Source organism: Mixophyes fleayi, chromosome 5 (assembly GCF_038048845.1).
Source record: "Mixophyes fleayi isolate aMixFle1 chromosome 5, aMixFle1.hap1, whole genome shotgun sequence".
Taxonomy (NCBI): Eukaryota; Metazoa; Chordata; class Amphibia; order Anura; family Limnodynastidae; genus Mixophyes; species Mixophyes fleayi.
This window is the reverse complement of record NC_134406.1, coordinates 146,291,463-146,318,808: the sequence shown is the minus strand read 5'-3', so window position 1 is coordinate 146,318,808 and position 27,346 is coordinate 146,291,463. Positions and strand designations below refer to the sequence as shown.

The following is a 27,346-nucleotide window of genomic DNA, read 5'->3' as shown; positions in this document are numbered from 1 at the left end:
TTGTCTCATCTGTCCATAGTATCTTGTTCCAGAACTGTAATGGCTTTTTTAGATGTTGTTTGCCAAACTCTAATCTGGTCTTCCTGTTTTTGTGGCTCCCACATGGTTTACATCTTGTGGTGAACCCTCTATATTCACTCTTGTGAAGTCTTCTCTTGATTGTTGAGTTTAACACATATACACCTACCTCCTGGAGAGTGTTCTTTATTGGCCAACTGTTGTGAAGGGGTTTTTCTTCACCAGGGGAAAAATTCTTCTGTCATCCTCTATAGTTGTTTTCTGTGATCTCCCGGTCTTTTGGTATTGCTAAGCTCTCCGGTGCGTTCTTTCTTTTTAAGAATGTTCCAAACAGTTGATTTGGCCACACCTAATGTTTTTGCTATCTCTCTGATGGGTTTCTTTTGATTTTTCAGCCTAATGATGGCTTGCTTCACTGATAGTGACAGCTCTTTGGATCTCATATTGAGAGTCGACAGCAACAGATTCCAAATGCAAATGTCACACCTAGAATCAACTCCAGACCCTTTACCTGCTTAATTGATGAGGAAATAGCACGCACATGTCCATGAAATAGCTTTTGAGTCAATTATCCCATTACTTTTGCTCCCTTAAAAAGTGGGAGGCACATATAGAAACCGTTGTAATTCCTACACCGTTCACCTGATTTGGATGTAAATACCCTCAAATTAAAGCTGAAAGTCTGCGGTTAAAGCACATCTTGTTTGTTTAATTTCAAATCCATTGTGGTGGTGTATAGAGGCCACAATACGATGTCCCAATATTGATGGACTTGACTGTATATATATATATATATATATATATATATATATATATATATATATAATTTTATATATACATTTATATTTAATGCTGTACCCCAGAGGTGATCAGACGCTGTCCTCACGAACTACCAACAGTTCATGTTTTTAGTATTTCTTTAATCCTGCACAGGTGAGTCAATCTATTTTCTGGGCCAGTATTTATCCCATCTGTTTCTACAGACAGAAATCCTGATAACATAATCTTTTGGTATCTCTTGAGGACTGGGTTTGAGCACCTCTGCTGTACCCCTTTAATTAATTAATTAAACTCCATTATGTATTGCTGTACAACTCAGAAGATGTTTGGATAAGGTATGTTAGAAAATGTAATTAATCAACAGTTGCCTTGACACATCACACATATTTATGTTATACATTTTGATGTTGATAATTACTACAGTACATCAATATTCAACGTAGCAAAACATGAAATTAGATAAAATACCCTTTTTCACAATATTTCTGCTTTTTATAGCTAATCTGTAAAACATCTTCCCCTTTTTTCACTTCTCCTTTTGTATAATTGCTGTGCTAGTTGAATTGTTTACAGAGAACTAGCTCTTGCTGAACGTGCACAAAGCCATGTCTTTTGAAAGACTAAACAAGTGTCATTTGTAGAAATAGCTATCTCAAGCATGTTTATGTATAATTCACATAATATCAGGTTATACAAATACTTGAACACATTGCTATATTTACTACGGGAGACACATCGAAGTAACATTGCCAATGATGTTTTTTGTGGCCAGTATTTCATTTCCATGTTGTGTGAAAGCAGAGAAGTAGATATATAAAGCAACACACACAGAAGACACGTCTTCAGGGCCCCTTGTACTTTTGCTCCTGAAATCGCTCCAGTTTCCATAGCAACTAAAAGATCATTATTCCAATCACACAATCCTCGGTGCTTGGCATTCCTCTTGATCAGACAGGAGGAGCTCAGCTCATACACAGCACATACGCATTTTCTGACATGCAACAGTTCTGTGATGGATACAGTTTTATATGCTGCTGAAGTAGCTGATGAAATAGGAAATCCTTTCAATTTTGTCCATTAAACAAGTGCATAACCTGGCATAATATTGCAAAACCAGCAAACTAGATTTAAACTTCTTTTGTATTGTTTGGATCACTGAAATTTCAAAATACGAATATATGCATTTGTTTCTGAAAACATATATTACCTATTTCTGCTTATTTGCTACCCTGTTTGATTTATTATTACAATTTGATCTTTATTTTGACTGATTACTCTCTTATTTGGCTTGAGAAGGGGACCAATACCATGAAACATTTTATTTTGGATTGTACTCACCTAACAAGATCTGCATGGTCCATGTTTTGAAGCTTCTGATTTATATTTAATGACGTTTTAATGTTTTCCCCAAAACCTGTAAGAGGTCCATGCATCCACCACCCTACTTTCTATTATCATGTGGGCACAGTTTGCATGTGATCGCTCACATTTATACTTGACCTACTGTCAAATCACAATGAAATTCCATCTTGTTTTATCATGCTAATATTATGCCAATTTTTGTGAGGCTTATATTGACTAATATCATTTCTAGAATATGATACAGGTTTTCAATAGTAAAATATGTGACATCACACAGTGCACATAACCTAAATCTTAATATGCTAACTGGAGGATGACATGTTCATTGAGCACTGTATTATACATGCTGAGAGCAAAACAAAATGAAAAAAGTGTGTTATATAGATAGACAAGGGAAAAAAAGTGACGCGCACACTCTCAGCATACACACATATACATGAGTTGTGTCGAAATGCAAGGCTTTTTTTAATCTCACAACTATATCTTTCACTAATCTACATAGGTGGGAAGAGTAAAACAGCCAAAAAAATCTTTGTATCCTCAGTGAATTCTATTTCCTGCCACAGATCCAACAGGTGTCAACTCAACCATTCCCTCTTCAGGAAAGCAGTACATTTACAGCACACTACCCTCCCGTAACCCCATTCAGCAGGAAAAAGGGAATGGAAAAACATCTACTCCCACTTCCCTTTGTGTGGGGATTGCATATGTCACTAAGGTATTTTTTCATGATGTTTATTGTATATTCCAAAACAGAAATTGGGGTAATCAGTTTCTGATTTAATTGCGCCTCTCATGAAATATTAGTGACCACATTTGAACATCTTTCTATATAGCAATTAGAGGGTGCAGGAGTCCAGTGACACCTGGATCATCTCTATGTGATAAATCATGGATGTAGGAGGTAACTCTCCCAATATATTTCCTCAGACTCTACAAATGTTTTAAGTGTCTACTTTCATGTTTCATTAGTATCATTTAATTATACACACAGACCATTAGTGTGTAGTTTTGGGAGTTGGAAACAACATATTGCAGCTGTGTTCATTCACACAAATCCAGCATTGGAACATAATCTGAGTTTTGATCAGTAAGCAAACAGGAAGGTACCAACAACTGTGTGGGCTCTGATGGAGGACAGGCCTACTGCTTTCGGGTACTGGGAAGCCTGGTCTACCACTATCAGCAGTAATTACTTCCATAGACTTCCTTGACCTGAAAGATTCTTCAGCAACAAAGATTTGTTCCTCAGCAACAGATATCTCCAGCTTCTTGGCTATGGGAGGTACTCTTTCTCACCCCTAAATTGCAAATATTGGGCCTTGGGTACTTCTCATAAAAATAGCCATTCATTCAAGCTGCTTGTTGACAGGCTACTCCAAATCATTACACAGCAAATATATTATCAATGGTTGTTTCTCCCCAATCTAAATAAACCCATGACATGGACACTGCAGAAAACAAGATGGCTGTGATTGTAGAGGAAAAACCATTTGCACAAAGGGCTAGTATTGTGCGGAGTGAAGGGTTTCCTACTAAAGATGGGATTATTGTAATAGGATACATGGGTAGAGCAGACACATTTTCAGGAGCCTTCCTTGCTATGTAGTACATAGCCATTTCCACTGCACAAGAAGACTTAGTTTTGCTCTAGCTCTAAGCTGATGGGTATTGAGTCACATCATGTACTTCTAATTTAACCTCTGTATATCCATGTTGCATTTAGGTGGTTAACCATTTTTCTAGATGCACACCAAGCAAAAAGCAACACGAACACACACAACTGTGATTTAATGTCCCAACTCTGTCATGATAAATAAAATAAATAAATGAGGCTAAACTGTGAAGGACTATAAAAGAAAAATGCAAACATTTACTTAGTGGAAAGAGGTGCTAATGAAGGGATAGAAGGTTGGGCTTTGATGTGACATTTTCACTTGTGCACAGTGTTCACCTTCATGTGGGTTGAGCATCCAGATGTTTTGCAGTATGTCTTGGGGAACGGTTCAGATATTACCTCCACTGAACGCCAACAGTGTCTGTGAATATTAAAATGTATTTGTTTTTAAATGATTCCTGGCTCAAAATCCATCTGGTTTGTGAACAAAATCATTACATGTGTACAGTCACTTTAAAAAATGTAAAAATGTAAAAGTTTGCATAGCTTGTTCAGGAGGATGTGAAGCAACAGGCAGGTAACATTGATTATCCACTTGTTTTACCCTAGAATGACCAGAAAATACAGGCACAGAACCTCTGCTCAATCTTCTGGGGGTAAATTTTTAAACTGTTTCCAAAGGCTGTGGAGATAATTTGCATTCATGTGTTTCTTAATGCAGTGTGTTTAGTGAGTTTAGACATATTAGTGTCCTGTTTACTAAGAATAATATTACAACAAAACATAATTTTAATATGATTTTGATTCAGCACGAAACTCCATCAAATAGATATAGTGCAATACAGCTGCTGGGAAAAACTAAAAATAATTTAAAAAAGATTGCTTTAGTTTAGTTTGGTCTCTCTAAACAAATTGCATGACTCATTTTTCATTCTATGAAGAAAGCACTCAACTCGTGTTCACACAGTGTTACTCACAATCAAAGTAAATGAATCTCCCGATTATCTAAATAAAACATGCAAGTATAGCCATGATTTTCATTAGAAAAAGGATACACATTTAGGGCCTGATTTTGAATTAGGAGCAAAGCAAAGAAACCGAGTAACTTTGCATCTTGGAAAAACCATCTTGCGTTAGAGGTGGAGGTAAATTTAAAATGTAGGGACAGATTTATAGTTGAGATAACGCATGACATAGATCAATATTAATTTCAGTGGATAAATAAAGCTATCAAGTATTTGTTTTGCTACATGAAAAAACAGCCAGTATTTTCCTTGTGTGCAAAAAAATATGTCAATTTGTACCCCATGTATTGTATCATGGTTTGTCCAGGTGCTAAGTTGCTCCTTTTCTTTGCATTGCTATCAACTCAAAATCAGGCCTTTAATTGCTGCTATACAATATCAAAGCGCACATTTACACATTATTCATGCACACCAGATTGGACAGTTTCAAACAGTTCTGTCTTCACATTGCCTAAATCATCCCAACTCACTAACAAAATGTACTGCTATGCTGGCTTCCTAAACACTATCGTTTTGAGCTGAGACTCTCACATTTCATTCTTTATAATGATGTGGCAGGGATAGTGATAAATTGGCCCAAAGACTTGTGCGATGCTCAATAACAAAAACCTAAATCAAGGCAAGTTAGTAAATAAAGTCTGTATAGCTTTATTTACTAACTGGTCATCTTCTTACTACACTGACAAGTCTTTATGTGGTCTATGCATGATCCAAGTAATGAACAGCCAGAAACCATTCAATCTACCCAGCCATGTGTGTGACCGAATTGCATAAGAATCTTGACGCCCCGGCTGAGTGGCAGAGTTGACCTGTTTGGCCAGTTTACCTAAGAATGACGTCTTGATGGGTCTTTGGACTTCCCCACTCATTGTTCAGGAGCAAAATGTAAAAGCCATATACTGTATTTTTTAAAATTGGATAAATGTATAACTTACTAAATGAAAATGAAAAGGACGTAAGTCAATGAGCCTGAAAAGAGATAAGTGGGGAATGATTAAATAGTTTGAATCTTTCTCTAACAGTAAATAAACTTACACTAGTTAACCTGGTTGAACTATTACATATCTATATTAGGAAGTAAATGCTGGGCATGATTTCAAGAATGATTTCCAGTACTCAGTAACAATGGTCTGGCAGAGGTTATCTCTATATTCAGCATCTTGGAATGGACATATCGATGATGTCATGGGTGGTTCCTCTGTACCTAATCTATCAGGTTTTAAAAATCTGTCCCTGGAAATGTCTCTATTTTTTAATATTGTCCAACTGCACAGAGTAATGCCTATTATTTTGAATAGAGTTCTCACCATCTATTTTTATTCCTTATATTATCCTTTTATTATCTAAACTTAGAACTAAGTTCAGCAAACATATCATAATAGGGATATTAGTTCACCAAGGTTCATATGACATACTTAGATGCACTTGCTACACAACAAAATGTCCCTGAGACACAGTGGGAATGCAATTGCAATAATTTGATACAAGGTAAAACGCTTGTATGAATACTTACATCTGTGATAAAATTACAAAAGCACATTAAGTATTTGTAACTGGTATATGATTTGTTGTATTATGTACAATTGTATAAAATTGAGTATTTCATAATGCAAAGCAATTGCTTCATATTTTTTGACAAAAGTAAAGTGCACCCTGTTTATAACATCAGCTAACACAGTCCAAAATAGCTGTCATAGTGAGGATGGCATTAAAAAGAGGGTGACATACAATGGAAGCAATATATTTTAAAGCACTTTTTTCCTGAAAAAAATGTCTAGTTGTAAGAAAGTGTTGTGTTATAAACAGGGGTGGTATAAAGAGGGAAAGGAACTGCATTTCATGGGGGGTGAGCAAACTTTTTTCTGTTTTTTTTTTTTTTTTTGTTACATGTGTGTTATTTTGAAATAGCTCAAATTTTCTTTGAAAAAGTCCTGAGTGTTTCAAACGTGATTGTAGCTCACTGTCCATATGTGAGGTTGTGTTCACTCAGGCACCTACCACAGGAAAACCTCAGACTACTTGGGCCAAGTTCAGTCCTCTTCTCCCCAGTACAGTGGCTAGTTAACTGGACAGGTGCTCCTGAACTTAGTTTAGTAACAAGTTTTCTCATTAAATAAACAATCATTTTTATTGAATCTTTACTTCCTGCACAGTTTTTAGTCACATAAATCATTGTAACATCACCTCATACAGTTATCCCCAGAGCTGATACTCTTACTGATCTGTCTTGCCCTTTCCAGCTTCAGGAGTATTAGGATCTTCCTCCTCACCCTGATCTAACTTCCCTACATTTACTATAGCTCTTCCCTCTTCCCTTTCTACCATTCTGCACCCTGCTCACTTGACACTCATGTATGGACAGTCACTCACACGTGTCCTCTAAGCAAGCCTCTTGGACCAGGTATCCACACTCCTGCATTGCCGGCTTACTGGCCCTGGCTTGGCATCGCCTCTGCTACCTCACTGTTACTCTAAGCAGTTACAGTAACTGCTCTCTTATCACCATGATGGGATCTGCAGCCTCCCTCTTGGAACTCAGGCTCTTTTTCAAACTGGCACACTGGTACATCACTCAACACAGCTTTGTCCTGGTGACTTTCTCTTGGAGCTCTCACTGGCTTACACTTGTCACTCTGCCACTAGAGCTACCATTGTCTAGTGTGCCAATGGTTAGAGGGCACGTAAAACACTGAATGAGTGATATAATGTCAGTGACATGCAGTGTGTTTAATGCCCCTGTGGCACCCCCACACTGAGCACTGGCCATTGGCATGGAGGAGAAGCAGCAGGTAGCTTCTTATCGGTAAAGCCGTCAATTGCTGCTCTTCAATGTCAGTGATATGCTGGGAATATGGCACTTGGCTATGATTACACAGCCCAGTACCACACTCCCAGGTTGAGGAGCAGAAGATGCCTCTACTACCTCCTGTCTGCTATGTTACGAAGCATCAGATGGATGGGGCAACCTATTGCTTCCATCGCCCTGTCTGCAGCTATTGCTATCTCTAGACCTGATACCTTGTAAATGTTTTTGGGATAAAAGGGCTCTAATACTGAACCAAAAGTAATGCATGTTGGTAGGCGGTTAAATTTGAAGGTGAGATAGGATGTACACTGGAACTTCTTATTAGAAATGAGAAGCTTAATACCGAAAAGACTAAAAACTCAACAACCAAATCCTCTGGTCCTACCACACCACTACCAACCTACCACATTTAGGTCATCTCAATCAGTGAGTCACACAGATACAGCTATCCACTGGGGATATTAATCACAGAAATATTTTTTTTACTCACATAATACATTGAAACGAAAATCTATTTGACCTGAGACCAGCCATGTAAATATTTTTAGATGTGACAATGAAAATTGAAAATATTGAAACTCCTATCCTTTCACTATATGACACAGTTTCATCTTTACCACCTACATGAAAAATAGTTGATGTTTGGTAGTTGACCACACACATAAGGTATTTTCCAATGTTCAAAGTGAAACAAGATATAATACATTTTTCATCCTGAGATATTTTTTTTGCAATCAGAAAGGCAAGCTTCTGAAAATACGACTTGTTGCAGACCTATATTAAACAGTACATTTACCATAAAACATATTATAAGGTAGAAAGTTAATGTAAATATTTCCCCAAGCCATTCAGCAATTGTGATTCCATTATGCAGACACTTCTAGTGGTGTGAATGGCAAGTAAAATTACACACTCTGGAGCTTGTTTCATAGCATGGTGCAAAGAAAAGATCTGCACCAAGTCAGGTATGCATAGGTGGTGCAATATGAAGTGTAAAGTTATTACTGTGGAACCACCTTCCGCAGGGAATAATGAAGCTATTTAAACAAGATTAACAGTACAAAAGTCTTTGCTTTATTTGTCCAAAATATGATTATCTGATTCTGTTCTAGAGATAAGTTAAGTTGCACAAAAATTAAGTTTCAGAACACCAGGCTATTTTGCAGAGGTGCAAAGGTCTGGTGATACAATCTAGTGCTGCTTTTGCTTTGCCATTCTATGAAATTCCATTATGCACTGCTCAAAATGTGAGTAAATTACTCTGAAAACAGAGCAGGAAAAAATAGTGTTATTCCATTCATCATGAGATGTGTCTGCCTCTGCATCAGCAGAATATGTGCCGGGTTTATGACAAGTCATCATTGTAAGTTAGTATTTGCATGTGCTCTATAGCATACTTACCAACTCCCGGAAACTTGTTTCCGGGAGAGGGGGTGTGACTGGAGGGCAGGCCCCGCCCCCCGAGAAAACGTAATTTGAGTCGCAGGGGGCGGGGCCAAAATGATGTGATTGGCCTCGCCCCGCCCCCTCCTGCCCTCCAAAATGGTGTGATTCATCGAGAATCGCGTCATGTCTCGGTGTGAGATTGGGATGCGGGAGAAATGCCAGCTTGCCCGGGAGCCCGGGAGACTGACCCGAATTTCGGGAGTCTCCCGGACTTTCTGGGAGAGTTGGCATGTATGCTCTATAGCAAGTGCAACAACTATGCCTCCAGGGGCAAACGCAGGATTTCTAGAGGGGGGTTTACACGGCATATCACCAAAGTGGCATGCCATGGAAAGGGGGCATGGTTATCATTAGAGACAGTGCTAGGATTTTGACCCAATTGGTATAAATGTCCTGCTTTACACTATACTGCTTATTATATTATAAGGGCGAGCTGCTTGCACATAACTGTGTTTCCTGTACACTTGGAACTGCACTATGTCCATGTGGTGCATGTTCCACGTGTGTTGGGGTGCAGTTGTCTGTGCACCGCAGGAGAGGGGGGACAGGACCTAGAGTGCAGAAGGGGCAGAATGTAGATCAGCGGCAGAAAAGTGGCTAGACTCAAGGGAGAGACCAGCCTATCAATTTGATTGGTTGGAAGAAGGAGTATGTGAGTTGCTGCCTATAAGAGGAGAGGAGATCAAAATGCAGATTACAGGCGCTGTAAAGGTTTCAACAGTGTACAATAACACACTAACAGCAAAAATACTAACAGAGCGCGGAATAAAAGTGCAGCCAGCAGCAGGTGGTAACTAAATTGAAATCTCTGCGAAAACAATACTCCAAAATGCATGACCAAAACTGGAGAAACAGTGGTGCTGCCCGCATGGAATGGCAATTTTATGGTCAATGTAACGTAGTGTTCAGCAACTTTGCACTAGCAAATCCCATTGCACTGTCATCATCATCATCAGCTGCCAGGTTGCTCGCAGTCCTACACCAGAAAGTAGTCAGTCAAGCAAGCCCTCACTGTTGATTAGCGACAATTCGCTTGAAGAACATGCTGAATTGGAGTGTTCAAATACAATCGAAGACAGCATCACTATGTCAGCCGAGGAATTGCCAGACTCGCTACCTTTGCCAGTCTTCAGCAGATACGCAACTGTTGCAATCATTGGTAGCGACCCAACCTTTGCCATCTATGCAGGCCCCAACGTTACGGTCAGACAGTAAGTTTATTAATTATAACATTTTTAAAGTAAATGCAATAAATATATGAAGTTTAACATTACTAAAAATACCAAACAATTACTAAAACTAAACGTAAAACTATATTAAAACATGAACACGTATATGTTGCAGTGTAAAGCTAGTGTGCATTAGGGAGGAGGCCTCAAGCCCATATCAGTTTATAACACTGCTATTTAATTTTGCAGCAATATTCATTTATCCTGGTGACACTATTGTATTTCCTTTCTTTTACCCATTTGTAGTTTACAATGTTCGTAAAAGGAAGAAGAAGCTGAATAAGATGGAACAAGCAACAAAAGCCATGACCACAGTATTGGTAGATCCCCTCAAGGAAATGGATATGACTATGGTGGCCCAAAAAGAAGCACGCCTACAACGCTTCATGGACGTTGCAGGACTCTTTCATAACACAAATAATGCGTATGCAGGAGCGGATTCTGAGGGAGAACCGTGAATTCATGATGGCTTACCTAGATCACCTTATGTCAAGACTTTAATTACCATACCATGTAGAGGGGCCTTACCCCTTTTACAGAGGTCAACAAATGTTTCCCCCAAACTCAGGTGCACCATTAAACACCCCACATCATCCTCCACAGATGGCTCCCCATAACCCTGAGTACCTGGCTACTCCCCATAACCCTGAGTACCCGTTACTGCACATAACTTTGAGTACCCAGCTAGCCCACATAACCCCGAGTACCCACATTACCATCAATTATAGGTAATGAAAGAATGTTTAGTACAGTTATAATGTTTATAATGCCTGTGTTTGAGGCAACAATATTTAAAGTGTTATTTATATTTTATAATATGTGTGATGTAAGCACTGAAAAAAAGTTTTGACTTGCACTACTGTATTGGCACATGTGTGTCTAAAGTGTCTATATGTACATTTTTTTTACTACTATAATATTATGACATTTTTACAAAAAACACACACTTTTTGAGATAATTGTACCCTTTAAAAAAGTATTACACTTTGAATAAAAATATTTTGTTCAGGTAACTCTTTGTCTGTTTTACTCGATTATTGATGACAGATTGGCGGTGATGGTGGTACGAATGAGTTCTGCAGAGGTATTTGTACGTTCTCCCTCATAAGTTGTAGAATCCACAGACATGACATATAGTTGAGAGTCCTGTATGTTCCATTCTGGTAGAAACTGTTCTTTCTGTATGTCACAAATATTGTGTAAAATACAGCAAGTAGCAACTACATGGGGCATAAATTTGGTGTCTATGTCACTGCACTTCAATAAACACCGCCAACGTCCTTTCAAGCGTCCAATGGCATTTTCTACCACCATCCGAGCCAATGTGAGGGTATAGGTGAAGCAAATTTGTTCCGCAGACAGTTGATGTCGCTGCAAAAGGTAAGCTGCATCCCAATGATGTGTACTGGGATCTCCACACCATTCACAAACTTGTATTTCTGTAAAGAAATACAACAGATTCAATTTCTGTAGTGCTTTACAGAGAATATTGGAACTTTGACAGCAATCACTACACCTATAGATCTTGCAATCTATAATGTCTAACTCCAAAAAAAAAAACAACAACTATATACAGGCTACCCAAATGTTGGTTACAGAACACAATACACCTGCTGGTATATGTTTTAATTGCATTTGGAAAGCAGAACATCTACAGATGGACAAGGGCCTTAAACAAATAGCAAAAAAATAAATGAATGTACTAGCTAGCTGAGGAAAACATCAGAAAAAATATAGGTATTTACCTCTCTATGGAACAACCAGCCATCTTGCCTATCCTCTGTAATCTGGTACAGATCCGAATTGGCCAGTACTCTGGTGTCATGGGAACATCCAGGCCAGCCAATAAACACATCTGTGAAACTAAAAATATAATATATTTAGCTTTGTTTTAGAATACACATCATAAGACACAGTCACATTGAAATAAAAATGATGCTTACCAATAGTCATGGTCAACTACAGCCTGCAGAATGATGGAATGTCAATCTTTGCGGGTGTAGTAATCCGGAGGGTTCTCTGTGGGGGCAATGATAGGGATGTGTGTCCCGTCTAAGGCTCCTGCACACTGTGGATATCCACATCGCAGGAATCCAGTGGTGGTTTCATCTAGTCGCTGCCCTTGAAGCAAAGATATGTAGTGATGGTAAAGGGCTTCCAGCAATGCTTTGGTAACTTCATGCACTAAAGTGCATACTGTGGATAGCCCCACTCCTAACAGGCAGGATATTGTGCGGTATTCGCCTGGGGTATTATACCACCACAACACAATTGCTAGTCTCCTACTTGGTGCAATGGATATTCAGAAGTTGGTGGTCTGTCTAGAAAGTGCTGGGGTGATAAGGTCCAGTGCATACTGAAATGTCCTACGTGACATATGGAAGTGTGCCATCCACTGCTAGTCCTCAAAAGCTTCCACAGTAGACCAGAAAGCTTTTCCTTGATTGCGTTCTCTGGCCCACATTGTTCGGTTAGTCGCCATGCTGATTCTCAATATTGAGGAAATGCCGGGCCTGACAAAAGCTCTCTTCCTGCGCAAATAAAGACGTTGAGTATTCTCCCTCTGTCATAAATTGCTCCTTTCTCTTTCTGAAAAGACACTGTGAAAGGCAGCACAGTATTAGCAGCTGCATCAAGCTCTCATTTGCTTTATAAAATAACCAAAACAAGCAATAAAACAGGAACTCTGTTGGCCATGATTAAAGCAATGCTGTCAACAGCCACCACCCACTTTGGCCTCATCTTTGTGTGCAAAAAAAAAGATGTCCCCTTTAAATGACCTCACCGTTTTTCAGCCAATCATAGCTCCTCTTGTGATGACTCACACTTATCGCAAGGGCAGACCCGTGTTCAGTTTGAACAGGGTCGACCCGGGAGCTTCCCAGGTCCAAGGTGCAGTGTGAATGGGGTCTCTGAGCTGAGATGCTCTGTGATTCAGCAAAAACCCAGCTTAAAATCTCAGGATAGTGCAGGGGCTGTAACGTGGAAGTGTTATTACAGAACAGTTCACCATCCCTGCAATTTTCTACCCTGAATTATGTGGTTTTCTCTTTTACAAATTCAGGCCTGCTATGCACTTGTAACAGTTTTTACAATCTGTATGTTTTCAAACTTGCCCCTTTTATTGTACATTACCATAGTAAACTGTACTAGTGCCAAATTAAGAACAAATGGGACCCCAGGGTATCCCGTTTGGACCTCCTCTTTTCTCTGCCCCAGTGCTACTTTTCCATTTCATCCTATTCAACACAGTATACGATTTGATTGTAATGACTTACATCTTTATACTGCCAATAATAGATCAATGTCACAATATTAACAAATAAACATTTAACATTGCATTATATAACACGCTTGCCATTATCTGTTACTTTCACTACATGAAAACAAATACTAAAATATGTGGCATTATACTGGCTGATCACTCACCATTTCGGCAACTTGACGGAACTAGGTATATTGAAGAAACTATGCATGATGTATTTATACTACTCTAGACTTTACATGTAATGCTTATGTGACTTGCTCTCAGCCGGTTAAGCCCACAGAATTTCATATATCAGTATACCTGAAACTGGGTCTTTAACAGTATTTATTAGTAAGCCATGTACAGCACATATACACATATACACACACACACATCTCAGAAAATTAACTTTTCACTGCTAATGTTTGAGAGTAATCTCCAAAGATTTACAAATATGGTTAAAGGTGATTGTCTTGGTGTAGTTTTTAAAAGTCAAGATTGTTGACTAAAATGATATTAATCTGTGTATGAAATTGCTATTATATCAAGAACTAGTACTGTACATTCTACAGTCAGAGACAACGAAAGGGTGGGAGCAGTTACAATGTATCAGAGCTCAGTCTGCCTGGGGGCCCTGACCTATCTGTGTAGTGGGAGGAGCCAGTAACCTGATGTCCCCCTTCTAGGGACTATTAAAGGTATCTGAGCAGACAGAACAGCAGTTATTTGAAGTCTACAAGTTTTATAAAACTAGTTAGAAGAAGGATTTGTTGCCTGGACATTAAAGAACATTTCAACACTTGTGAAGCTCAAAACAACTGCTGTTAAATCAGTGTGTATAAAAAAGAAAATTTGTGCAGACAGCATTGTTTGGTTTTAAACAACAACTTTCAACACTACTGAACTTGCTTTCATATGGTAACAGGAAGTGTAGCAACAGTTTAAACGAATGCACACAATAATGGTAAAAGAGAACATATTATTGATTTAAACATTTAGGGCCTGATTCATCTTCAGACGCAAGCCTCGTTGCGTGTCGTATCTTGCGTGAAATTGCTCTGCGCATGCTCAGAAACAGACCTTACACCAGTAAATGGAATTGCATCCAATTCATGTACAGACACAAGTGACACTGCCTATGATTCGAAGGGTGAAAAGTGGGGCGGAGACACATAGGCTATGTACAGTAAGGGCGTGCTGATGTCGAGCGCATGCACATTCATCCGATTCATGCTCTGGTCATCTCTGGGTGATTTTTAGCCATATCACTTGTACAACTACAGGGCAGGTGTAAGTATTGATTGATATTGATGACTGACATGCATGCAAGCCGCATCATGTGTTTGCAGGTAAGAGAAACTGTAAAAATGCATATTTTAACATTTTTATTAATGATTATAGTATAATAAGTTTGTAAATTAATTTTATAAAAACATTTTTTGGATGCATGCGTTCCATTGGGACTTAATATTGCACATATGCAAGTGCGTATCCTGCACTCTGTACTGTCTGCCTGCAAACGGCAAGTTAAGTATAGCCAGAGTGGACTTATACCCATATTCAGATGGAAACATTTCTTGAGATCTGCCAGCACTCGGCTATGGAGTTATGCGCACAAGTTGCTTTCACATTGCGTTAAAAGATGAATCAGGCCCTTAATGAATGTTTTACTAATATAGCTTACTTTACAAGATGGTCAGGTCAGTTTTTGTTGTCAACTGTAGTTGATACAATATGTTACCCACAAGGGCAAATATACATTTTTCCATAATGGGAACAAAACTCTCCGGTCAGAGACTGAGGCATTAGAGCAAAACGCCACACAGCACTGCATCTCTATATAATGTGGTTCAGAATTCAGCATATTAGTCATTTAGCTTCTATTGAGCTGTTTAAAATGCCTTGTGACAGTCTCTTTTGTACATATCCCACACCATCTTATACTTACAAATCAATATTAACCTTAGGGACATGATCGCATGTATTACATTCCAGATGAATCATGAGTTGAGGCCATGGATTCCTGTGGAGGTCTTTTGAATCTTTCATAAATAAAAATATATGCAACAGATGTTATAATTATTGTAAATATTAAAATATGTATTTTATAAACCTAAATATTATACTAAAGTAAATAAAAACTAAATATTTAATTAAATTATCGTGATCAATTGACAACGATTATCTGTACGCTCTGTATCATTTTTAATACATGATATAGAAAAAGGTAAAGAGAGTTACAAAAGATTCTGATGTGACTTAAACATTGATTAAACTCACTCACTCAAACGTGAGTATATGTGAGATGGACCTTCATATATGTCAATATGCATTGATCAAATTTTGAATATTTTTTTATTAATTAAGGTCAAGAAAATAATAAGGTCACCATCCAGAGAAATAAGAAAAGGTAATATTTTGTGTTGCATCTATAAACATCTATATGCCAGACTATTGGATTCAGTTATCACAAAATTCAGAGTACCAAACCCAAAAACCACAATGCACTAAAATACAAAATGACATACAATATACTGTAGATGCTATTATAAATCCTAGAACCAAATATTCACTTTTGAGAAACAAAGCATTCATTTATCAATGAGATTCTACACCATACTTGCCAACTTTTCCTCGTTGGCTTCAGGGAGATCCCAGGGGAGGTGGGCATGTGGGGGTGGGGCTTGATGAATCACATAATTTTAACCCCTCCCCTAAAAGACTGTCACAATTTTGGCCAATTAAAGCAGGGGGCGGGGCTAGGATGACGCAATATTTGCATCATTAAGCCCCCCCCGCCACTTATCTCTTGTGGGGGCGAGAATCGGGAGGTCTCCCAGAAATGCAGGAGTTTCCCGGACATTACGGGAGAGTAGGCAACTATGCATTTAAGAAAAGCAGCTAATGAATCTCTAGAGACTGAAGTGTCTTTTAAATTTCTGTCTCCATTACTGAAGTCATGTTGTCCTACCTGTCAATCTTTGATTAAATCTTTGTCTCCATGAAAATGGCCACCTCCATAGGTATCAATATATGGACATAGGACACAATTTCTAAACTGTGTCATCATGCCACAGATGGCAAAGCCAACTCGGTCTTGTACTGGCTCAGCATCAGGGAGAATGCCAGACTCTTCAGGGAGTGAGGGAGATCACCCCTATTTCAGGGAGTTTCCCTGACATTCAGGGAGAGTTGAAAAGTATGCTCTACACAGTGGGGATTTCAGCTGTTAAAGGGAGATAAACAGTTAATCTATATTGAATTTGGCCATAGCTTCACTTTAAAAGTAAAAAACAATTTCTACAGATCTACAGTAACTGTTGTTTATTTATCAGTCTTATCTTATATAATGATCTGTTACTGTCACACACGTTATTATTTTTGAATCCTGTACTACCACTTCTGAAAAGGTCAGCTGTGTTTAAAAAAAATGACAAAAAAATGAAACCCATGTTTTTTCCTGATTGTAATCAAACATGACAAATTGTAAGGACAACAATAAATGCACAAAAACATAATTAAAATAAAGCTAAACACTGTTCAACGATTTGCTGCATAAATAGATATAGATAGAGTGATTTTACATGAATGTTGTGAATGGTGTGAATTTTATGAGAATGGTAAAATTAGACTCAATCATTTTTAATCAACCATTAAGGGTTTGTATAATAGCCTTTGAACATTGTTTAAGGCTGGAACTCACTTTTTTTTGTTCTTGTCATATACTAATGTACAACATGTTCTGCAGAGGGAGCCAAAGTGCTAAACATTTCTGTTTATCGAACATAAGCAATCTTCCATGGCATATAATATAACATTTTGTCAGAATGATATAAACATAATAATGCTATATTTATATATATTTATTCGTTCTGCCTGCCTGGATGTATGTCAGAATGGACCGCTGAGTGCATAACCCATCCATTACGGCTGACATAATGGAGCTCTGAGGACCATAGCAGTCCATTCCGGCTGCAAGACTGGGGCTCTGAGTACATTAATCATCCATTCCCGGGTGCCGGAATGGGGCTCTGATCGCCTTACCCATCCGGGTGCCCGGAATGGGTCTGCCAGTACCTTAGCCATCCATTCCGGGTGCTGGAATGGGTCTGCCAGTACCTTAGCCATTCATTCTGGGTGCCGAAATGAGGCTCTGAGGACCTTAACCATCTATTATGACCGCCAGAATGGAGTTCTGAGGACCTTAGCCATCCATTCCAGGTGCCAGAATGGGTCTGCCAGTATCATAGCTATCCAGTCCAGGTACCGGAATGGGTCTGTGAGTGCCATAGCTATTCATTCTGGGTCCCGGAATGCAGTTCTGAGTACCTTACCCATCCATTCCGGCTGCCAGAATGGGTCTGCCAGTACATTACCTATCCATTCCGGCTGCCGGAATGGCAGTCTGAGTACATTAATCATCCATTCCGGCACCCGGAATGATGGCTAAAGTACTCATACATTCATTCCGGCAGCCAGAATGGATGGCTAAGCTGCTCTGAGACCCATTCTGGCAGCAGTAATGGAAGGTTAGGTGCTCTAAGCCCCATTCTGACTGCCGGAATGGATGAATAATGTACTCCGAGCCCTATTCCGGCACCTGGAATAATTGTTGAAGATACTGAGAGCCCATTTCTGGCAGCCGTAATGGATGGTTAAGGTCCTTGGAGTTCCATTCCGACATATATTAAGGCAGGTAGAACGGATAACTAGAATGTATAGCTATGATATACAGAAATATATATATACAATACATACACAATATAATATGTGTAATATTTGTTCCACATATTACAGAGAACATATCCGTATAGCAGTACAGAATGCACTATACAGGCAGAGAAAACACAGCAAGCTTCACTCAATACACCTAGCAGCAGAGGGCGTTGTAGTAAGCTGACTCATTCCGGCGTTCCGGCATTCCAGCAGTTCCGGCTTTTACCTAATCCCTTGATTTCTGTGCAGACCAGTGTTAGTAATTAGGTTTTCTTCAGCCACCAATTATGGATCTTTAAGTATGGATGAAGACAAGAAGCACACACTCATTGACAAGATATCCTCTACCTATAAATGCACTTGTTTGTAACTCTCATCCAAACAGACTATTTGAAGAGTAGCATTTTTCATCCAAAAGAAGACAATCGGCTGAAACAAGACCACCCGATATACAATCCAATGCTTGTCATCCTGTAGAAGTGTTTGAAATTCACTTTAGTAAGTACATCATTAGTGCCATCCATATTGTACCTCTTCCCGTGCCCAATGTGCATGTAAAGCTCAGAGTAGGGCTCTCTCCTAAATTTCACTGTAAGTATGAACAGCACACACACTTTAATCTTTATATACATATATAAAAAAAGCCTCAGAATGGCTTATGGACAACAGAGAGGGAGGGAGTGGGAAAGAAGAGGGAAAGGGGGAGACGGGGGTGGAGAGTGAAAAGAAACAGAAGGGGAGGAGGGAAAGGGAGAATTGCAGAGGCAGCAGCAGAGACATTGCTACAACGGGTTCTAATCACCACAGTCCCAGCCACCGAGCCAGGGAGACACAAGCACCCAGACTAACCAAGGCAGGCTTTAGCCTCGCAGGAATCCTTGTGACACCAGGGCACACAAACACACAAGGACAAACACAGGCTATTCAATAAGGTAAGGAGGAGAATATCATTTCCAGCATATGCACACATATACTGGATATACATAACAAATAAATGCAATCTGTTTCTATATAGAAGGGGTTGGGGGAAGAACAGCTAGGAGCCAGCTAACTGGTTGGGGAATCTCTCTTCTGTATAAAAACTAATTCAAATATTCGCCCACATGCAGTAGGGGTCCATTCATTTACAGTAAAATGATGTCTCAGAAGAAAAGATAGCTCTATATCTGAAATGAGGAACTGCTATCCATGTAAATGAAAGAGTGGTATATTTGTATTAAGTCGGTAATTATAGTGCAAACCTATGTAGCACACGTGTTTTATAACAGATCTTTGAGAAGGTTATGTTTTGTGAATAAAATGGTGTAAAGGAGAGAATGTAAAGGGGGTGGTGGAAGGGTGATTTAGTAAAACTGAACGTCACTATCCAGATCTCAGTAGAATAAGCTGTGCACACTCGTTAAGGGATGTGCACATATTAATCTAGAATCTATCCATTTAAAGGATGAATGACCTAAATACTGTTCTTTTCATGTGTTCTTTGTTCTGAACTGTGCGTCTTGAATACTTGGATTATTTGGATTCTGTAATATTCACATTGGGCGTTTCTTGCTTGATCGATCTTTGTGATGGCTTGACAGTACAGGAATGAGTTAAATGCAGCACCATCATGCTTATAAATCAGACCCTAGCAGTTACCTCTATCAATATATCAGCTTTCACTACCTTTTACTAGTTGTTAATAGTGTGAGAGAATTTAATCTGAAAATAGCACGAGAATCTTAACTGTAGCCAAAAAAAAATTGGTAGTGGAATGCTTGGCTTGATGCAGTCACTATGCATATGCAACAGCTGGATGACATCTGTCCAGAAGAGATCTGCTACTGCGGCCATTGCACAGCTCACTATTGTCTCGTCGTACATTATTGATCAAGCCTTTTTTTTCAGTGGAACACGTGAAGGCACACTGATAATGGGCTAATTAAAACAAGTCTGCATCCATGGCTTCTGATGGTGTGACTATTGATTTATTTGAATTATGCAAGCATCTAGAGGAAGAAAGGGAAATAATAGGTTGACCTATATGGTGATTGTTAATGAGAGCCATACTTCTTGATCTCTTGTTAAATCATGAACACTGCAGTGGAAATGAATGAGACTTTACAGTAATTACCAATTCCTTTGTCTTTGACCAAGGCATGCGCAGAAAGATGGGGCGTGGATAGCTTTTTTCAGTAGCTTCTGCTTTCACACGTAGCTCTCCCTGGTACTCAGCATTTCTCTCAGTAAGAAAATAAAATCATTACAAGCATACAATACAATTTCTACTTTGTATATTGGTTAGATACTATACCATTATCAAACAAGCAGATTGAAGTGTCAATACACAGTGGTTTGTACTACTCTGTGTAAGAGCAAGCGTTATCAAGTAACATGGCATATCAGTTTCTAAGCTGCGAAACAGGCACCAGAGTGGAATCCATCACATTACCTTAAGCAGAGTAGAAATGTATACACATATATTTCACCGTTATTTTCTGAGCAATTTCATGTCAAACGTCTGGACCACTTGCAACTACCGTGCAGTATTAAATGAATGGAATAAATTTTTTTGGCAGGATAGAATCACAGAGGCACATGTCAATTCAGCCATAAACCATGTAGATGGCTGTAAATGTCACCACATTTTTGAGGTTTGACTGACACATCTAGAGACAGCTTTTCTTAGCCAAATAAGAAATAAAATGTAAATTAATGAAAGCAAAATAATAATAATAATAATAATAATAATAATTGTCATTGACCATAGAATCATAATTTTTCCATATATATATATATATATATATATATATATATATATATATATATTGCCCTAAAATGGATCATTACAAAGCCCAGGTTTTACTTATTACTTTTCTGTTGAAAATTAATTTAAAATTAATTGCCAGATTATAACTATAGTTTGCTATACAATAATATTGTAGCAGAGGTTGTTCAATCGGTTATTAGTAGATTTGGATTCATATATATTTAGACTGGCCCTTTTGGCGCCATTCGATGCGGGTTGTCATTGTTATACCTTACCACTCGTTTGATATTTGCAAACTTGTAAAAGCACAAATTTAGACTGGGGAGTAATAATATGGGACACTGCGGCTATGGGACCTCGAGATGAAGGATGCCCAGCAAGGCCCCCCAAGGCTTCCGCTCTGCTCTCAATAGAGAGAAGACCTATTCTGAGCGTACATGCACTGGACTACACATATTCAGAGAGTCCTCCACTAGGGAAGAGCGGTGGCCTGACAGCGTGAACAGCATCGCCAGGGACCTATGCAAATTTTGGTATAGGACCAGTCAATGCACTGTTGTACCCATGCATTCATGGTAATGCTTAGTGACGCTTTGCACTGTATTTCTGAAGGGTCCTTCCATTAGAGAAAAATAACATTTTTCATTTTAATCTATAGCAACATACATTCATTTTTCAAAATGGCAGCCATTATGAATATTCTGTGCACATATATATATATATATATATATATATATATATATATATATACATATGTATAAGCCCAATTATGCAGGAAAGGGAACACTTGTAGGGCATAACTTAAACCAGCCATATGTTTTAATATATGTATACAAGTAATTTCTCCAATTTTAATAATATCTCTGATGAAAATACCAACAAAATTATATATTTTATGTTTATTTGTGAAATAGCTATTTTTTATTGTTGCTATTATCATTAATAATCTGATATCCACGGGGAGTAATATGATGTGATCCTTGCTGTTGCAATCATTTTCTAGCGGTTAATGACCTGTTTTTGGATCCTGTTTCAGAAAGTAGAACATTGATCAGTGGTATTCCCTGGACAATTTCTGTTTACTGTTTAAGCTGTACCTTTCTCTAGTGTCTTCTACAATATTTTGTTTAATTAATTGTAATAAATGAGCAACAAATATGGAAAGTTGTTTCTCAAAAAATGGAGAATATATGTCCACATCTATATAATTTCCCTAATTTTCATATAGTAAATCAACTCCTATAAGTTTGTTACTGAAAATGGATATCCATGTGACAGTTTACAGTCTCTAATTGATATCCGTTTTTTTGATTTTGGGGCCAAATATCCCCTTCCCATTAGTTCTAGCAATTCTGGGGTATAAGGGGGTCCGAATTTTGGTAAAATCAGCTTTCCGAATTAAAGACTTTCAGTAGTGATTACCAGATCCTGCCTAAATAGGTGTTCTATACAGGGGCGCACACAGGATTTTTAAGGGGGGTTTCCTCCCCGAAAAAAATATATATAGAGAGAGAGAGCTGCCGCATGCGCGGCAGCGCAAAGCTATTGCTAGTCAATCCCATGCTTCTTTTCCCACCCAAATCCTACCCCCTTTTCAAATATCCAGTGTCATGATTGCTGTCAAAAGCAGAAATTGGACATGACTTCAATACATTGGAGAACCCCTTTGCTATTTTTTTTTAAGATAATTACTAACCTGTATGTATACAGGAACAAAGTTTAACGGAAAGGATCTCTTAAACAGGAATACTAGTTAATAATTACATGAAAAACACCTTTCATTATTCACACTAACAATAGGTTGGCATTGAGAAGGATGAGGTTGTGATCTGGAATGCATGGTTAAACAAAATCATTTCAAAATGCATTCCAGATATGTGCAGGAGTGTTAATGAGTGCTAAGCTGAAACACATATTAAATAACCATACTTGCCTACTGTCCCTCAATTTGTGTCATCATAGCCCTTCTCTCCGCTGTGCACTGTCACGAATAGCAGTATTGCAAGGTTGGGTGCAGGACAATGGTGACGCCATTATGTCACCAGGCTGCCTCCCCACTTGTCACCAGACCTCAAAACAAAAAGTTGTCAATTATGACACAACACACGAAAAAAGTTTCGGCTTCTCTGCTAATGTCCATGTTTATAATTCCGGTAAGGATGTTCTAAAGTACGTTACTTGGTTGATTCTGAACATAATTAACAGATGATTGCAATTAAACACTGATACAAATATTTTGTAATGCATAGTAAATAGTGCACAGGGAATATATCAGTGATACACTAATAAGCAAAAATTGTAGGGCAGCAAAGAAAAATTGCAGTTAATTGAGTCCAGTATTTAATGTTTTTTTCATTGTAATATTAATGTGTTCAGTTCTGTCTTTCCTTCCTTACTCGGATCTTCATTCTGTCTTCTTTAGCCTACTATAGGATGTAAAATTGTGGTGTTCTTTTTTTTTTTTTTTTATATGCTTCCGCTGTTACGATGTACAGGTTACACATGCCTGTTATCACCTCAATAAAGAAAGATTACACAAAGTAATATTAATGTGTGCTGATAATTGGGGAAACTTATAGAGTAAGCAAATGAATATGTATTAGTTATAACAAGTTCATAATCGAAATCAGCATAGGTTATTGCAATAGGAAAATAATTGGGAAGGATCAGATCATTGTGTGCCCTGTGAATTGGTTCTTGTTTATGCCATATATTTGTAATGTTACAGAAAGTCACAGGATACAAAGTTGGCAATTTGCATCCTTCTATGCAAAACATCTCTCAGTCAACTATTGCATGATATAAATTGACATGCAAAGCTTATCTATCTAGTACATTACAGTTCTCACATATATTTATTTTTTTGAATATTTCAAATATATATTATATCTTATCGATATGATTTTATATAGGTTTGCCTTTGATTGTTTTAAAAATATCATATTTTATATTTATTTGTTGAGAAGTGTAATGTGTCAGGGACCTTTAGAATGGACATTAAATTCTGGAAATTCTGGCATTGGATGCCCCTTGTATTAAAACTAAACTGCCACCTACATATTATATTTTCCTAACCTCATCCTTCACCTGAACAGAGCCCTGGAGGCTCCTTGCAGCTACTCATCTCATGGCACTACAGGCTCTGAAATGCAGATTAAGATTTTCCACTCTAAAATGGCAGTGCAAGGGTTTGTGTCTGAGAGGGCCAGAAACAAATCGCTTAAATGCTACTTGTTATTAGTCGTGCAATTGTCCCCTCAGCCCCAGGGTTTCGTCCTGGACTCTGAGGAACACTGGGTAAATGGCTTCGTGAAATGGCCTCTGGTACACTGGCTAGAGGAGGAACAATAGCTAAGCAGTAATATTTTAGAGAAGACAACTAGATAATGTGATTGCCTGAGCTGACTTTCTTTAAACAATGGCAAACTCTAATCAGTAAGGATGTCATGATTATGGTAAACACAGTTAAAGTGGGCAACAAAATTGTGATTTATTGATAATCATAAGTTTTTATTTGTACCCACTGCACTTTTTCCAAACTCTGGACTGACCGAAAAAAAGATCTTGCTGATTAATCGTCCATTTACCATATGGAAAAAGTACAGTGAGCACAGACAACACATTTTTTTTCGAAGTGACGGATCTCTATGCTGATATTTTCTTAAGACAGGGGCAAACGCAGGATTTGTAGAGGGGGTTTCCACACCACGCTGCCAGTGGGCATCACCAGCATGCATGGGGGCATGGTTATAATTTTAGACAGTGATTGGCTGCTCTCCAACTCTTCCTATCCCCATAATATACATGGGTAATGCTGCGTGGACTACTGTTAGGTGCACGCAGCTCTCCCTTTTCAAGCAGAACCGTGTGAAGCAGGGGCAGGCTTCAGTCACCTCAAGTATACAGTGCCCCAGGCCTGGAGGGGGGTTTCCAGGCTCTAGGAACCCCTCCCCCCCCTCGGTTTGCCTATGTAAGAGGACTTCATTTACTTGTGAACACAGCAATGTCACAAAATGGAAATAGTGTAAAACTGCCCATGATAAAGCGGTAGTTTAAAACACCCATAATCTAAGAAGGCACTTTCTCGTTTGCTCCTACATACTGTATAGAGAACCTTTATTGCTGCTCAACTTACCAATTAGATCAATGTGACATATTTTATTTTGAGGAACAATGGGTGCATTCTGGAACTTGAGACATTCTGTGAAACTGTTAGATAAGTGAGCCCAAAAATATCAAATAAAATTGGCCCCATCTGTAAATTGCCTGTCATTCTTTCATTTCAAATTGTCCTAGTTTTAGACCTGATCTACAGGTCTTTATAGATAATCACCTGTCTGTTTGGATCCAAATGTTATAATCGCATCCAACCTCTGTTTCATCTGTCAGATACTGTGGGGGAAATTGTGGACCCTCTGTGCTGCTAGCTATTATTGCATGCTCACTTATGGTACAAAGTGTAATGGGTGACTGATCTTCACCATGGATCCTTGCAAAGAAGTAAAGCACTATGTGTGAACCACAAATTGTTGCCTTTTAGTTTGTCCTGCTAGGCAGCTTTATGTGCCAGGTGTATCTGAAGACTGAGTGCGAGAAACAAATCGCTTAAATAATGAGGTCAGAGACAGGCCAGAGGTCAGGTTGGGCATCACTGGTGCAATGTTAAAAACAGGAAAAAGGTCCACGTTACAGGCAGACAGGAATCGCCAATAACAAGCTGGATCAGTAATGCAGTGGCATACGCACAATCAGAAAGCAGACACAGGGAAAATCGAAGGCAGAAGGTCAGTGGCAATGGGTAGTTCACAGAATAATACAAGCTACAGTAGAAAGTATGTTAAGACAAATATACCTAGGCACTGGAGTATGCACTGATCTATCCTTTTAAAGCTAGTGCCTGCTGTGGCCACACGTGGAGCACAGAAGAAGAATGAGGGAGAGCGTGTACACGCCTGTACAAATGGGACCAGGGGGTAAACTTATCAAGCTGCGGGTTTAAAAAGTGGATATGTTGCCTATAGCAACCACATAGTTGCCTATTCTCTCGGAATGTCCGGGAGACTCCCGAATTTCAGGGATACTGTTTTAATTTTGAACTCTAAACTCAATCAGTTGAGCAGTACACGGAAAAAATAAAAATTGCTCTTTAAGGAGGGATTTACTCAATGATGTATTTTTAATTTTTATCACAAACTCTTTATATAAACATATATACACGAAAATCCCACTTTAACACAGACTGGATGTGTATTTATGTGAGAATGTCAAACATACCCTTCTGAAATTCCTGCTGTTATACTGCATTATGAATTAATAACATGTCATGTTCTGGCAGTAACATGTGAAAGAGGCAGAAATGCCAGCATGAATGGTGTTTAGTATCTCCTCAGCAAGGTCTTGTTAAAATCATAATATTTCTTCATAGACAAAATGGCTGTCAGTGTTTCATCTACACAGATTCAACATGGACTCTCATAAGAAAATACTTAACAGTACAGTCTTCTTCACGGAGCATTTGAATCAAATAGCTTCTTAGGACATTAGGGAATTATATGAACTCATCTTTCTTATCAACGATTGCTTTTCTTTTTGACCTAAATACATATAGACCACATCAAGAACTTGTTTCTAGAGCACTGTTGCCATAGAAACCAAATTGAAAAATATACAGTACTTTATCTATAAAACTGGAAACAGACAAGGACATTTCATTGCTTATATTACAAGCTCATTGTATTATGCTATTAAAGGTCTGTTTATGAGAAGGTTTTCATGGAGCTGCTCATTTAATCTGAACAAAGAACACCACATATTTCCTATGTACAACTATATCAATGTTTCAAATTGCTAGCAACATGCATACACACAATTATTTTTCTGTTTTTTTTATATCTTGTTTCAAGTTTCATATATTTCAATTCTGAATTATTAAATTACTAGTTATTATTACTTAATTTTGCCTAAATGTATCTTTTCTGTAATCTTTTCAACTTCATTACAAATATCTAAAAACATCAAAAAAACCTACGCCATACAGTATAGATGTCAGTAAGTTATTGAGTTGACTTCTAAACCATACTAAGGGGTTTATTTACTAAACTGCGGGTATGAAAAAGTGGAGATGTTGCCTATAGCAACCAATCAGATTCTAGCTATCATTTTGTAGAACGTACTAAATAAATGATAAATAAAATCTCTCTGGTTGCTATAGGCAACATATCCACTTTTTCAAACCCGCAGTTTAGTAAATATACCCCTAAGTGAATGTCAAGAAAAAAAAATCACAAAGAACTGGGGGTAGATTTATCAAACCTTCTCAAAAGGAAAAGTGTTGCAGCCAACCAAATACT

At 38.3% G+C, this 27,346-nt stretch overlaps 1 protein-coding gene and 1 long non-coding RNA gene across 3 annotated transcripts in view; one reads left to right on the top strand and one right to left on the bottom strand.

Annotated features, from left to right (window-relative positions):
- Positions 1–12,407: 12,407 nt before the first annotated feature.
- On the bottom strand, positions 12,408–18,978 carry LOC142158697 (uncharacterized). 2 transcript variants are annotated; one of them, XR_012692848.1, is made up of 4 exons: positions 18,327–18,978; positions 16,503–16,757; positions 15,480–15,573; positions 12,408–12,884 (listed from the first exon to the last, which is right to left on the bottom strand). It is a non-coding gene; the product is annotated as an uncharacterized LOC142158697 (long non-coding RNA). The 2 variants fall into 2 exon arrangements; XR_012692847.1 differs by having other exon boundaries at positions 12,409–12,884; positions 16,503–18,978.
- A 48-nt stretch (positions 18,979–19,026) lies between these two features.
- Positions 19,027–27,346, top strand: part of BASP1 (brain abundant membrane attached signal protein 1) — a 67,244-nt gene continuing 58,924 nt past the window's right edge. The window contains exon 1 of the mRNA XM_075212910.1: positions 19,027–19,179. The gene's annotated coding sequence lies outside the window, so the exon portion shown is untranslated. The remainder of the gene's footprint in view (positions 19,180–27,346) is intronic.